Below are 15,509 nucleotides of genomic sequence, written 5' to 3'. Positions count from 1 at the left end.
CCTACCCTGGATCTCTCCCTCTCTCCCTCCTTTTCTCTCTCTGTACGTTGTGTCTTCCATCCCTTTTCTACATTGCTCCTTCTAATCTTTTGATCCAGAAAATGAAAGCATGATCTTGGCTTGAATTATATAAATGAAGACTTAAAGACACAAAGGGCACGGGACTCAGACACTCTCCCATGAATATGGTGAATTTCATGCATGAGTTCCAGTCTGTGGTCTCTGTGACGTGACACCGAGTTTGCAAGCTAGAGGCCGACATTGCTTCTGTCATCTCAGTAACAGCACCTTTTTGTCTAAGGTGCCCTGTAAATGTTTGACATAACTTTGTTTTAATGCATTGCTAAGTGACCCTCTGCTATAATTTTAATTATGTCCATTCTGCAGCCGTGGAAGCTGAGGCTCAGAGATGAGAAGTAACTCACCTCTTGTTATGTGGCTGAGAAGTCGCAAAGTGGACTTTACTGGATCTCTCAGGCTGGTGCGGCCTGGATGCTAGCCTTTAGGTGGCTTTGCCTTCTTTCTGGTCGATATTCCACATGAATACATTGTTAGGAAGCAGCTCAGGTTACATGAGGGGTTAGTAATATTATATGCTACAGAAACTGGTTATTTTGGCAGAAGCCATATCTCACCACCTAAGAAAGCACAAAACTCTTCTTTTGGAAAAGTGTGCATGCAACAAAAGTCTTGTTACTTTAGTCCTTCACCAGGTTACTACCTGGAATGGAAACAGCCATTTCACAGCCACCCTCGGAACAACATACTCCAGCAGCCTTAGGGGAAACCTGCTCAATTTTACAACCTGAGGTCATGGCCTTAGGAGGAACCAGTCTGAAAGGCCCTCTAACAGCTTTATAAGCCTTGGGTTCAAGGAGGAGGGAGCAATTGCAGGTGTGAGTTTGCAAAGCACAAAGCTCCCCTTCAGTGAACTCACTGGGGCCCTTGTGTGAGCCTCATCTTTCCACATCCGGCCCCCCAGAGATGAGGTGCTGCATTCGTGGGCCAAACGCTGCCCTGGTGGCCTCACGGGTTTGAAACACCTCCTCCCCAGGGGGTGTTGGGAATAACCTGTGCATGCCTTCCAGACTTGGGAGAGAATCTGGCTCACTTCTTAAAGGCACTGAACATTCTGATTTGGCCACAATCCTTTTGCTTCTTTCAGCAAAAAAGTAAGACTGCCTTGCTCTGATCTGTTACATAGCTCATCAGAGCAAACGACCCTCCCTTTTCTCCTTCAACCAGACTCTGGCTAAGTCATTTTACCTTCAAGTTTACTGGACTCTATCTGCTCTAACTTCTTAGGGTTCTATAACTTTCCCCAGAGTAATAGCTCTCAGAACTGTCAGCACAAGAATAGGGATGTTTGCCCTGGCTGGTGTGGCTCAGTGGGTGGAGCATCGTCCTGTGCACTGAAAGGTCACCAGTTTGATGCTAGGCCAGGGCACATGCCCAGGTTGTGGGCTCAATCCCAGGTCCGGTGCATTCCCAAGACAAGCAATCAATGCTTCTCTCTCACATCAACATTTCTCTCTCTTTCTCTCTCTCTCTCTCTCTCTCTCTCTCTCTCTCTCAGAAAAATCAGTAAACACATACTTTAAAAACTATTTTTAAAAAAAAAGAATAGGGATGTTTAAGAAACTATAGGACTTTCCATTAAATTTAAATTTCAGAAAACAATAAGTAATTTCTTAAGATTTAGTGTCTTGGATAGACCTGTACTAAAACAGCCTATGTTGTTGATCTGAAATTGAGATTTAATTGGGTGTCCCCTATATTTATTTGGTAAATCTAGCTACTCCACAGGAGAAGAGTATAAGTTTTCTTGAGCATTATGCTAGCCACTTCATACTGGCAGCCCCTTTTAGTCCTCATTAGAATGTAGGAAAAGTGAGGCCCCAGAAAGACTGTCCATTTCTCAGGAAGACACAGTCAGTAAGCAGGAGATGAAAACTTCCAACAGATGTGACTTTGAAAGCCATGTCTTTCCCCACATGAATAACTCCAAAATCTAATCTGGAAACCTGTCATTGATACCTTCTCCCTCCTTCCCACTCAGGACGCAGAGAAAAATCTGGTTTAAGACATCATTGAAGGAAAGTGCAAGCAAGTTTTCCGGAGGAGGCGCTCAGCGCTTTCTCTCTGAGCCACTGAAGGGTTTCTTTTTCTGAGCACAGCGAGGCGAGCTTGCTTTTCATTTCAGCTGCATCTGCAATCCACCTTCCTCCCCTGTATTTTAACTGCTGATACAGGACTCTGATTTACTCTCCTAAACGAAAGAGTGAGGACATTTACATAAAACCATCTACCGCGCGGTGTACCTAATCTGCAGGAATTCTAGGGGAAATTCAACAAGACACAAAATGCAGCCCGGAAAGTGCTGAAATGGAAGTTCCTGATGAACAAAGGACAAAGGGAAGTGTTTTAAATCTAAATATTTCTCTCTGCTTATAGAAAATGTGGGCCACTTGGTCCTCCCAGGATCTCAGGAGCCTCCACCTTGAGCCGTCCCCTCGAGGCCGGTGGAGAGTCTCGGCCCTGGGTCCGGGGTCTGCAGCCTTCGTTCTGAGGGTCTGAGGAAAGTCCTTCACTTCCAGACCTCAGTTTCCTTAAGCAGAACATGGAGAGGCTCCAAGCTTCCATCTCCCTTGAAGGACTGGGTCGAGGAGGAAAAGGAGATGGTGGGTATTATCATACTATATAAAAGTAAGCAATAGTCACTGTCATTCTTTTTATTCTTTTTTTCACTCTTCTTCCATTGGTTTCATTCTTTTCATAAGCAAAGTGCTTTTGCATGGCCAGAAACTACTCAGCGAAGGCTTGTGTGAATGGGCTGACCACATTGGGAATCCCTGAAACGGACAAATGAGTTCTCAGGAAGGGTTTGGGGGCTCCCGCAAATTTGATTCTATTTGATCATCTTTCTTTGGCTTGTCTCTCTATGTCCCTGTCTTTCCTTAAATATTTCTTCCCTCTTTTTTAAAAAAAATATTTTTATTATTTCAGGGAGGAAGGGAGAGAGAGATAGAATCAGTGATGAGAGAGAATCCTTGAGTGGCTGTCTCCTGCACGCCCCCTGCTGGGGATCAAGCCCGCAACCCGGGCAAGTACCATTGACTGGAATGAACCAGGGACCTCGCAGGTGATGCTCTATCCACTGAGCCAAACCGGCTAGGGCTATTTCTTCCTTCTTGAAGCCTTCCCAAATTCTCCCAGGCAGAAATGCATCCTCTTGTTTATTTTCTGAATAAGTAACTACTAGGAGCACAGACACAGTGTCCCAGAAAGTGGTGTCAGAAATAACACCCCGTCCACATCCTGCTCTCAGAGGGCACGCACCTACTCTGAAGTGGGGGTGAGGGATAGTAGCCAGGGGAGCCCCTGAAGTAACAAGGTAAACACTATTGTACAAAGGCATGCCGTGGAAGAACGTGTTGCAATGAAAGAAAGCAGTGGGTGACTGGAAGGGATGGGGTCTTGACAAAGGTCTGCCCAATGACACAGGCAGAGGCCCAACCATTATGCACTGACCCCCCCACAGGTAAAGCTCCCAGCTCATCTGACTGCCATGCTAGGCTGCAGGTTCCTCAGCAAGAACTGTGTTTTACCTCGTGCACAGCCTCCCTGGCAACAACACTCAACAGCAACGCCCGGGAAAGAGCTGAGACAGGGCGTATCAGACTTTCAAGGGCGTAAGTACCTTCCACACAGACAACAGATTTTTTAAATACTTCATTTTCGTGATGCAAAAATGAAATTGCTTAATAAAAAAATGTCTTTGCCAGGTAAAGAGATTAAAGCTTTAAAAAAATATCTTCACTAATGATAGGGTGCTGACTTCAAGTTGAAGAGCACATACCTAAACAGTTCCTGGTACTAATCAGATGCTTGGTTAAGAACATGATGGAGCTCTGGCCACTGTGGCTCAGTTGGTTGGAGCATCCACCCAAATACCAAAAGTCAGTGGGCTGAATTCCCAGTCAGAGCATATACGCAAGTTGCAGGTTCAATCCCCAGTCGGGGCAGGTAGGGGAGGCAACCAATAGATGTTTTTCTCTCACATTAATGTCTCTCTCTCTCTCTCTTTCCAAACTTCCTCTCTCTAAAATACACTTTTTTAAAGTTATAAAAGAAAAGATGCTGAATGTCAGAGTTCTGAGAGTCAAAATTCAATAGTAAAGACCTCCTTCCCACACTCTTCACTCACCTTAGTAATCGACTTGTTTGGGATCATATATTAATGTTTCCCATGCTGGTCTATCATGTCCTAGAGGGCTCGCCCTTGTTGGTTTTGTTTGTTAATGTATTCCAGCACTTAATTCAGTGACTGGCACATGTGCTCAATGAATGTGCTCAATCATCAATCTCATTAAAATTAAGAGTATAGTCAGTTATCATGAGTTTACTCACAATAGCGACTCCCAGAATATAATCAAAGTTCCAAACTCCCACACCTGAAAACCTTTCCTGTGGGACCATGAAACTTGACTTTGGTTATATGGACTCAGAGACTGAACTCTGAGATCCCTAGTTTTACCCCAACCCCCTGACCCTTCCTATGGTCCTCCAGCGACTTACTGTTATCCATGGCACATCACTCTCTAACATGGAATAGATATTACTTATCCATCTCCCTCATATCTGTCTCTTCCATGAGAAGATATGAACAAGGGCACCCCCTGTTTTACTCCCTAGGGTGTCCCCAGAGAGCAGAACATCACTTGGTACATGGTTGCAACTCAATAAACACATGTTAATGGAATACATTTGATCGTTGTAACTACTCATTAGGGCAGGGAAAGGAACACTGCACACATCTGTAAACAGGAAGGTTGCTCACTGGAACACAGCCTACACTGTACGCCCAACACAATCTTGCCCTGATATTCTGGGTAACTGATTTCGCTAAGTCTCACATTGCAACCAATTTCTTCTCTAGCCCCCAAAACCAGAGGCCGCATATTGGGGGCCCTTGGGACAAATGGGAGGCCTACCTACATAGGTGTTTTGTTTGGCCCATTTGGTATTATTTTAAAATATTGAATTAGCTGTGAGTACTTGAAAGTCAGTAGATCCTATGTAAAATTGTGAACTTACAGACTATGCTGAAAACACACACACACACACATACACACACACACACACACACAACAGATTTGGCAAGACTGGGCCTGAGGCCCCACTGGGAACCCCTATGCTGGATCCTAGCCATAGCACCCTCCCCTCCTCCCCGGCTCTCCAGTACCCAGGCCTGTTTCTAAGGTTTTTACTTGCTGGGTCACTGAAATGCATTTGAGTTTGCGACCCCTGCTGGAAAGCAACCAGAAAACATGCAACACAGAGGAAAAAAAGTAAAGAAAAAATGCCCACTGGGATCTATTTCCATTACGTTCAGGCTATTCCTTGGAAGAATAATGTATTCCTTTCTCTAGAACTCTCATGGTTCCACATAACTATTGACAAATTATGGCCCCGTAAGTATTATTCTAATGGCCCGAAAAAGCTAGGAGCTTATTCCCTGTGGGTAGAGGAAGCCGAGAATACCTCACGCCAGAGGCAGGCCCAGAGATGAATGGTGAGAGCCTGGGCGTCCGCTCGTGACAGATCAGGCTAACTCAGAGAGAAAGCAAGTTTACTTGGAGACCAATTGCCTCCAGGGATTGATGAGAGGCTGCAGGGCCAGGGCTGGAAAATGAGAAGGATGAAGGGAACCTAGGCACTAAGGAACGTGCCAGGTTCACGCCACGGGACTGCACCCCGGGGACACCCTGCGACACCTGTGCGGCTGCACATGCCACTTGATTCATGACCCACGGTGGTCAGCAAGCACTCCGCTGCCCTGTGTCCTTTAGCTCATTCCTCAAGGCTCCAGGTCTCAGGTGGGATCACCCACGGGGCTCTGGCTCAGGGCCTGGAGATATGGACAAGGAGAAGGAGCCCACGGCCACTGCAAAGTCTCTCCTGGAGAGGAAGGCTGTGCCCCCTGGATAAGAGCGCTGCTTGGTTGCTGGGCACCTCCCAGAGCGCAAAAGTCCCCCTGGGTTCGGAGGAGTCTCGGTGGCGGTGGGAGGGAGAGGGCGAGCCAGCACAGGTGCGGAATGAGAACAGGCAGACCTGAACTTCCGTCTGGAACCCTTTGTACGTTCAGAACGTTCATTAACGTTTCTGATCTGCAGATCCCAAACCTTTAAAAATAGAAAGGATGCCATCTGCCTGCGCACAGCCCAGGGATGCCGTGAAGATGCAGTTCAAGCATCCGTGCGTGATTTCAGAAATACTTATCAGACATCGATTAGGTGCCCGGCACTTAGCTATGTCCTGGGGACAAACTCTGAACAACGCTGCAAAGGCCATCGAGAGCCAGTCCTTTATGCCGATGACAGATTTAGACCGGGGAGACCCGGGTCATCTCCCCAGACTGACCATGTGTCACTTCTCCAATGGATACACTCCTCTGCAACTGTCCTTCTTTTCTGATTCATCAGTAGCAGGCCCCTTCCTCCAAAAATATATTATCTTAAGACATTCGAAGTGCATTAAGCTAAAAAGAAAAAGAAAAAAAAACAAACCTCTAAAACATTTTACTCTGATCCTAAAACCAAGAAAGTAGTGGCCTGAGAAGCCGTGGGGCCTGGTGCTGGTGGGTTTCAGGTAGAGCGCTCACAAGGCACCTTGCGTGAAATCCTCTCCATTCAGACTATGTAATCCACACAGACACATGCAGACTACAGTGAGCACTGCAACAAACGAAATCAAGTTTGTAGGAAAGGCAAATAGCCCTGCGCATTTAGAATCAGCAAAAGGCTCTTCACATGCATTGTCTCGCTTTCTCATAATAGTCTTTCAATCTCTGAGTTGCAGAGGAAGAATCCAAAGTTCAGAAGGAGGAAAAACCATTTGCCTAGCACGTGGGGGAAAGAAGTGGCCTCCAAATTCAGCTAGCACCCCGCCATCCCCCCACTGGGAAAGGGCAGCCATACTAGACAGCACTTGGCCATTATTGTGATTTGAAAGAAGATAAACACTTACCCCAGGTCTTTCCCAGTACCACCTGGAAAATGATGGCTTTCTACAAGAGCTGGAAAGTTCCAGCACTTCCCACCAGCAGCTAGAAAGCTGTAACTACTCCTCACTCCTCCAGGACTGTCTCTCAAGGAGGTTCCCCGGCCGAGAGGCACGGCCTGAAACCTGGTGCCTGGGCCATGACCCTGGATCCAGGCTCAGTCCCATGGGGACATCAATACATGTTACTGTCTTCCCTCCATCCCCCCCTCCAAACGCTAGCCTCAACAGAGAGAACATGACTCAGTACTCCAGGCTGGCATGTGCCAGTCTGGGTGAATGCCATGGTCTGGGAAAAGCAGGGGCACTGATCAAGCCGTTGCCCCCCAGCCAGTCCACCTGCCTGGCCCCTTTCTGATCACCAGCACATTTTCATTCAAGACAAACGTCCGCATTACCTTTTCTTTCAAGAGCTTGGGGGACTTTTCCAGCAAGAGAATTTCTTCTTTTGACAACAAAAGCACAAGCCCCAACTAGACTGCGGGAGCCCAAGCGCAGGGTTCCGGGGCCCCTACACCGTGCAAAGCACTGCTTTACACACAGGCACCCAACGGAGCCTAGAGCCTGGGGGTTCCCTGCTCCCATCCGCAAGCTCAAGGTACCACTTTCTCACCAGTTTTCCAAAACAGAAAGAAAATCTCCCATCTTAAAGTTACAGTGTCTTGCTCACCAGGCAGCCCCGGCCTGGATCTGCAGCCCAGATAAAATGCTCCAGAATCCTCAGGAAGGGACCCTCGGTCAAGCTACTGCCCTAATTCACTGCGGGCTTAGGAGTGCTTCGTCACAAAGTCGCCCCCTTGTCAAACTCCGCTGGCAGAGTTAGAGGGCCCTCCTGACGCCAGGAGAGGCTCCTTTCAGAGTTGCTCTCGCTCTGCCTGGCGCTGGGGGGACCTTATGTAACAGCGTGGTCCATTTCAAGGTGCTATTTCTGCAGTCCTAGGGGAGGAACGCATCCCAGCCCTGGAAATACAAAGCATAACGCGGGGATTTCTTTGCAGCAGACGCGTTCCTGTCCTGGAATTTCACCAGGTCAGGCGGTTGCTGTTCCCAATTGTTACTGGGAAAGCAGAAAGCAGAATCAGAAGTCCCGGCGCAGAAAGGTGGGCTTTACAAACGCAGGGAGGCAGAAGTTAGGGTGTCTCCCCCTCCTTTTTTTAAAAAAAGATGGAATTCCTGAAATTAACCTTTGAGTGGAAGCTGGTCATTGGGTTTCAACAAATTAGGGTGAGATCTGGCTGCAAAGCAAGAACTCAGGAGTCAGATCCGGAGACTCCTGCGTGCGCGCGGGCTGCTGCCGCGGACGCCCTGGAAGCAGGGCGCCGGGGCGCAGGGGACCGGCTCCCCTGGCGGGCGAGCCGCGGGCGGCGCAGCGGAGCCAGCGGTACCCGGGTTCCCAGCACTCCCGCGGCTGGAGGAGGAGCGGGTGCGCTGTGCTCCTCCGTGATCCCCGGGCCGCTCCCGGCGGCTGCTCCCAGCCAGCGGTGGACCGCTTTTGGGATCGCAATTCAAAGACAGTGGATTTGGACTCACCACCCCAATCGCCCTCCCTCCCCCAAAGCAGCTTGGTGCAAGTACCGGATAAAAATAGCCGGCAGAGAACTGTGGGGGAGGAGCAAGACCCGCGCAAGGCGAGGCGAGGATGCGACTGGTCGTGCCAAGTAGGGGGCCGGAGGAGGAGGGATGCGCCCCCGCTCGGGAGAGAGGGGCCCGCGTATTCAAGGAGGTGCCTGGCGAGTCCACGAAGGGTAAGACATACAGCGCCAACCCAAACCGTGGCACCTAGCACACCCTGTGCCCGGCTCCTGACCCCCCAGCTTCCCCAGCCCATCCCGGGCTCTCCCTTCTGTTCCGGGGCAGGCGGGGCCAGCAGGGAAGCAGCGCGCTCTGTCTCCGGGCTCCGGAGCGCACCTGGAGAAGTCAGCCTCCTCGAGGGCGCCCGTCCCTTGGAGCTGGGGCTCCGGCTCCCACCGCGGGTCGGCGCCCCGCCACCCCTCACCCTCATCCGCTGCCGCCACCCAAGTTGCTCGAAATAGAAACAGAGGCAGGAAAAAAAAAAAAAAAAGAGGAAGATGTAAAAAGTAACGGGAAAAATCAGGATAGTGTATAATTGCCATTCGGGGAAAGAGGCTACTTGCTGTCAGGCCTGCAGCCTCAGTCTCCCCGCTCCCAAGCATCCCCGCCCCTCGGAGATGCCCCTTCTCTTTTCCACTCCAATCGGACAAGGTTTCCCCAGCCTAGATGCTCCCTCGACCCGAGGACTTTCTGCTGAGTGTATCCCCGCCCCAGTTCCCAGCTCCAGTGGTACCGGGATCGCTGCGCTCTGCCCTCCGGCTTTCCCTAATGGTCCTAGGGAGCATCGGCGGCCAGGATCCAACCTCCCGCTCTGCGAAGGCAAACACCATCCAGTCCACGAATAGTCAGAAACCCCGATACCCGCCAGCAAAAAATAAACTGTCCCTCCGGACTTGCAGAGCTGGGGGTGGGGGCTTTGGGGGGCAGGGCGGGAGGTGAGGAGGATAGGAAAACCCCGTCTCTCCTTCCTTGTCCCCCTACATCCACTACACTTGCTCCAGCTCCGACTCACCTTGAGCCCTGAGCTGGCACACTAAGTCCAGGACGCCCGGTCGGAGCACCTGGCACGCCCGGTGTCTTGCCACTCACCTGAGCTGCGCTGCGGTCCAGCAGGTCCGCCCCCCGAAGTCGGCTCTCGGGCTGGGCCATGGGCAGCGCCGTCGAGCAGCGGTGGCCGGCGGAGCGAGGTTCGGGACACCCCGGGATAGGCAGGAGAGAAGAAGGGGCGCGGGCACCCAGAGACGCGGCTGGCTGTGGCGTCCGCTCACGGTTGCCTGCGCGCCGGCGACTTTGCAGGCGGGAGGCTCGGAGCTGAGTCCCTCCGAGGGGAGGAGCCGGAGGAGGAGCAGGAGCAGGAGGAGGGGACGCAGGAGGCCGGGCCCTGGGGGAGAGCGCGTCGGGCAGAGGAAGATCGCGAGCGCCCACTGCTGCCAGGCCCGCTCTGGTGCTGCCCGAGTGCAGCCCGCGGGGTGCTGGGCTGTCCGCTCGGCGCTCCGTGCAGCCAGCGGGGCCAGCACCGGAGCTCGGTGTCAGTCGGCAGGTGTAGGAGGCCTTGGCCCCGCCCACAGGAGTGGCCGTCCCAGGGGGAGGGAGCCAGCGCGGCCGGGAGGGTGGGGCCGGGGGAGGGTGGAGTGACTGTGCCTTCGCTGCAAAACTGGCGTGTCCGGTTCACGCCCTTACCCTGCTGGGAAAGGGCAGGTCCGAACCCCGAGGCCACCTCTTCCCCACTCTGCAGTCCCACAGGGTCCCCGGGACCCGCGCCCCTTCCTAACGGGTCTGCACCGCGTTTTCCCTTCCCGGTCGGTGACCCACCTGAGGCTCCGATTCTCCCCGCACCGCCTGGGAAGCAGAGGGAGACATCCGCTCCGGCTCACCGAGGGGCCTGGCTGGGACACCCGCCGCAAGGCTGCCTGAGCCAGCATCCGCGTGAGGAGCGGGCTCCCCAGCGCTCTTGTCGCCGCCATTGAACACGCCCCGGTTCGGTTCGGTTCGGTTCGGCGCCTGGCGGTGGGTGAGGATCTTCCACGAGAGCTCAGAGAATTCAGCTCTGCTTTGCTAGTGCGCTGGATTGCAACCTCAGCTCTGACACTGAGTAGGGTCTCCCTGCCCTTCCCCCGTTCCTGTAGGTGGGAGGTTTTCTGTGAGAATGACTAGCATTCAGTAGTTCACCTTCACAGTGAAGATTTCCAGGGGCTTGGGGTTGGGAATCTCCTTGGAAAAGCGGGGCTGCCTGCTTCCCCACTTACCCAACACAAAGCAAGTCACTTCTCAGGCAGGTCATCAAACTTGTTTTTAAAAAATTCCAAAGAAACATCAAAATACAACAGTAAATTTTTTTTAGATGAGATTCCATGTCTAAAATAGTGGAAGATACATTTTTGGACGAATTCAAATATGTCACTAGAGTTTTGAAAGTCTTTCATTAACTTTGCTTAGTTTGAAAATACTCTTCCATCTAAAGAATGGTTCCCCATAGTGTTCGGTAGGAAGTTACCCATGAGCAGCTGGGGTGGGGCCTGCCCTGGGTGCTGGCAGCTGTCAGACCAGCGTTGCCTCTCTATGGGAGGCCCAGCACCCAGCAGACCTCCAGGGGGCAGGTTCCAAACCTGTTCTTGAGCAAGCTCAGAGCAAAATGACACGACCTCCATGAGACCTTACTAAGGCCCTGGACTAATTATAATAAAATTTACACTGAGGTTTTGACACACACACACACACACACACACCTTGTGGGTTTTTCCGTATGCATTCTGGGTAAGGACATGCGAACAAGGAATATTGTTACAGAGCATTTTTCTGTCAATCATCCCTGAATGCAAATCAAAGTCTCCACCCAGAAAATACCTCATTTAAACCATATAACCGGGAGTTCAGGGCCATTGACTCTTCACTGGCCTACTCCTTATTTGGAATGTATCCCCCATAAATCCCACTTTGCTTTACTTTCATTTGGTTGGCCTTCAAATCTTTTCTGCATTGATGAGAAGGACTAAGGTCCTAGCAAATAACCCCAATCAGTAACATCTTTTTGGCTCCGTGACTTGGATTGCACAAACCATAAGTTCTCTGGCCACAAGGCTGGAGAAAGGGCTTCTTGTCCAGGATCAGGAGGAGGGGGGGGGGGCGTAATTCTAGTTAAAAGGGGATAACTGCCTGCAAGCGGAAAACTAAAGTAAAATATGAGTGCCCGGCAATGAACGGGCACCGACGATATGAGGCACATCTTCCCTCCAGTCTGTGCAAGCAGTCACTCTCAGGAGACTGGGGCCTGAGGGTCCTTGTGCAGGTATCGGAGGGTCTCTCTCGTGAACTGCCAGTGCCTCCAGAATACAACTGTAATTAAACTTGACCCCTCAGGGAAGGTATATAAGGTTTGGTCGCCCAGCATTCTGGGTCCCCACGGTTGTTTTAGACAGTTGGGGAGAGAAACCAAGACACGTCAGCGGATGGAGGATGAATATTAGGTTTCACGGCCTCTGGGCGCCTCTTCCAAAAGCAGCGCACTCTGACCCACCACATTGATCCCCAAGAATTCTTCTCGCAGTCATGACTTCCCACACCCACATTCTCAGTGTATAATCCTAGCATCCATGCGTTGCTACAATTTAATACATCTCACCTGCCCTACTGGGCTGCTTGACCTACACTCTGCTTGCCTCTTTGCTACTATTGTATTCAAGGACATTGTTGCATTTGTCAGTAGGTTCAAAACTTCACAGGAACTCAGTTAGACAGGATTCACTTTTTAGGATGGAAAATAGAATCTCCTCCTTACCTAGGACATTGTAGGGAACATCACTGGCCTAACTCTTTAAATTGGTACCTGATAACTTGTATCTTTTCAGGAAAGAAGGGAGGATCTAATACTAAAGTTCTCCATCCGACTACCTGGGAAATGGAACTCTTTTACTCTACCCTTACTAGACTGGCTGCCCTTTCAGAAAGCAAAGCAATGACCATCATTTTCTGGCTGATAAAGCAGAAGCCAGGAGCATCTGTGAAGCCAAGGCCAAGTCTTATTTTGGAAAATAAGATTTTAGGAGTTTTAAAGTCTTTGGCTACTTCTTTGAGCCAGGTTAATGTTGACATGCCATATATACAATCTAATAAAAAGGGAATATGCTAATTGACCCTCACCCTGTCACAAAGATGGCAGTGCCCACAGCCAATAAGGAGGGAATATGCTAATTGACTGCCATGCCCTCAAAGATGGCAACGCCCACAGCCACAAGATGGTGGTGCCCAGTCCCTTCAGCCCCACCGAGTCCCCAAGTCCTTTTAGCCACGCCAGGGGGGTGGGGGTGGGGGTGAGTGGCAGGCGAGCAGTGTGGCCGGACCCACCCTCAGCCCCCAGCCGCCCAGGGCTGGCCTAAGGCGCAGGCAAGCCTCGGATGGTGGCTTCCCAGCCTCCCAGGGCCGGCCCGAAGCACAGGCAACCAGGTCCGGCCAAGGCTTGCACTGCCGGCAGTGGCAGCAGCAGAGGTGTGATGGGGCGTCACCTTCCCTTGATCGCCGGGTCACCTCCTGCCCTTGAGGGCTCCCAGACTGTGAGAGGGGGCAGGCTGGGCTGAGGGACGCCCCTCCAGTGCATGAATTTTCATGCACCGGGCCTCTAGTCCTAATATATGAAAAGCCAGGGGCTGTCATGACTGAAAAAAACGAATGGATGACCAAACACAGACTGCATGGGGTGACAAGGCAGGCAGGGGGGTTAGTGAGGGACAACCAAATGACTGAACAGCAGGCTGCATGGGGTGACCAGGCTGGCAGGGGAGGCAGTAAGGAGCAACCAAGTCAGTAGGGGGGGGGCAGTTAGGGGTGACCAGGCCAGCAGATGGGGGCAGTTAGGGGAGACCAGGCCAGCAGGGGGGGGCAGTAAGGGGCAACCAGGCCAGCGGGGGGGCCGTTAGGGGCAACCAGGCCAGCAGGGGGGGTAGTTAGGGGTGATCAGGCAGGCAGGCAGGTGAGCAGTTAGGAGCCAGCAGTCCGAGATTGTGAGAGGGATGTCCGACAGTTGGACATACCCTGAGGGATCCCAGATTGGAGAGGGTGCAGGTCGAGCTGAGGGACCACCCCCTCCCCCATGCATGAATTTCGTGCACTGGGCCTCTAGTCTATATAAAAGCCTACACAACCATTACAGCAGAATGACCAGAATGACCGGTCATTATGATGCGCACTGACCATCACAAATCAGATGCTCAGTGCCGGAGATGCTCCTGGTGATCAGTGTGATCCCATAGGGGGAGCGCCGCTCAGCCAGAATCTGGGCTCATGGCTGGTGAGTGCAGCGGCAGTGGCAGGAGCCTCTCCTGCTTCCACAGCAGCACTAAGGAGCAGCGAGCTGAGTGGTAAGGAGCAGCAAGCAGGCAGGTGGTAAGGAGCAAGGAGTCCCAGATTGCAAATTTTGTGCACTGGGCCTCTAGTGTTATATAATGTTAACATATATAATACACACACACACACACACACACACACACATACATGCATACATATGAATTTATATATACATATATGTGTATATATATGTATGACTTTTAAAAGTCAACTTAAAGCCCCACTTTGAAAAGCCTTAGCATTTAAATTTACATTACTTTTAAAAGAAGTGCTTTTTCCCACATTCTATGAAGCTGTGTAAAACCATGTACGAGGTTGTGTGGGTCAAATGGTAGTCGAAGATAAGCCCTTGCCAATTACTGGTGTCCTTAAGCTCCTACCAGCAGCTAAGCCCAGTGCAGATCATGAGCTCTTCAAAATAAGGAGCTGCTTTGATGTCCTAAGTCGCTATGATTATTTTTCCACGAGAGTTCAAAGTGCTTTTGTGCTCATAGTCTGAATCTCACAGTTCATTTGCCAGATGCTAAGGGAGGCGGGCCATGTGATTTGTACTCAGGGAGTCAAAGGCAGGTTAATGAATCTGCTTAGTTCCCCACTGCAAGTCCCAAAAAGGACCTAGAACCCAGGTCTCAGCCCTAAGTCTCTGTTGGAAGCTTCACTTGCAAGAAGTTACTCTGAGCAGATCTGGCAAGCGACAAGAATTTGAGGACTGAACTTTGAGCTTCTCTCATTTTTTTCCTTTCAGCCAACATTCATTGATCAAGGATCAATGGTCTTATGGTTTGATAAATAAGACAGTTTTAATTGGCTCTTTTGTTCTTACTTAGTTTTATGTCTCTGCCAAGACACTTGTCATTTCTCCTAAACCCCCACCCTTGACCTCTTCTGGGCATGAGTTAGATTTCCTAACAGGCATTTATATATCACCAAAACTCAGCTCTATTATAACATGAACGTTTTATTTAAAATGTCTGCTTAAAAATCTGTCTTCTGCACTAGATTAGAAGGGCTTTGAGTGTAGGCACCATAATTTAGTTATCTCTCCCAAAATGTTGCATGCTGTCTGAAACGTAGTATACTCTCCAAAAAGGGGGTGGGCTTCTAAATGAACTTTCCTTGAGGAGTCATGGCTTATGGTTTAGGTCAGACATAGTGGTCATCAACTGGAAAAGTGGCTGTCACTACTCAGTGTTTGGCCTGAGACCCTCTTCCTCAGTGTCATCAACAGGAAAATCAAAGGGTTTTAATAGACGACCTCTAAGCTGCTTACATCCTAACATAGCAAACTATTTATTGAGCATCTAGTACATGTTCTAGATGCTCAATAAAGACTCTGCTATGTTAAGTGAAGACATCACCATTGCCCTAAGGGAGCAGAAAATTGCATCTCAAGGGGAAGCAAGATTAACACCCACAACCTATTACTACCCAAACTCACTGACATCAGTTCGGTTGCAAATTGCATTCTGCAGAAAACAAAGGCTGAAAGGGTAAAATGGAAACAAAGCAACTGACCTAGGAGTTTGGTCCATCATCAG

The 15,509-nt window shown here is 50.5% G+C and overlaps 1 protein-coding gene across 1 annotated transcript in view; it reads right to left on the bottom strand.

Annotated features, from left to right (window-relative positions):
• Window positions 1–10,137, bottom strand: part of HS3ST1 (heparan sulfate-glucosamine 3-sulfotransferase 1) — a 29,443-nt gene extending 19,306 nt beyond the window's left edge. Inside the window, exon 1 of the mRNA XM_008150876.3 lies at window positions 9,724–10,137. The gene's annotated coding sequence lies outside the window, so the exon portion shown is untranslated. The remainder of the gene's footprint in view (window positions 1–9,723) is intronic.
• Between the last annotated feature and the right edge of the window lie 5,372 nt (window positions 10,138–15,509).

The sequence above is a fragment of the Eptesicus fuscus genome, chromosome 2, assembly GCF_027574615.1.
Source record: "Eptesicus fuscus isolate TK198812 chromosome 2, DD_ASM_mEF_20220401, whole genome shotgun sequence".
In the NCBI taxonomy this organism is placed as follows: domain Eukaryota; kingdom Metazoa; phylum Chordata; class Mammalia; order Chiroptera; family Vespertilionidae; genus Eptesicus; species Eptesicus fuscus.
Note: the sequence above shows the minus strand (reverse complement) of the source record. Positions and strands in the feature narration are given on the sequence as shown.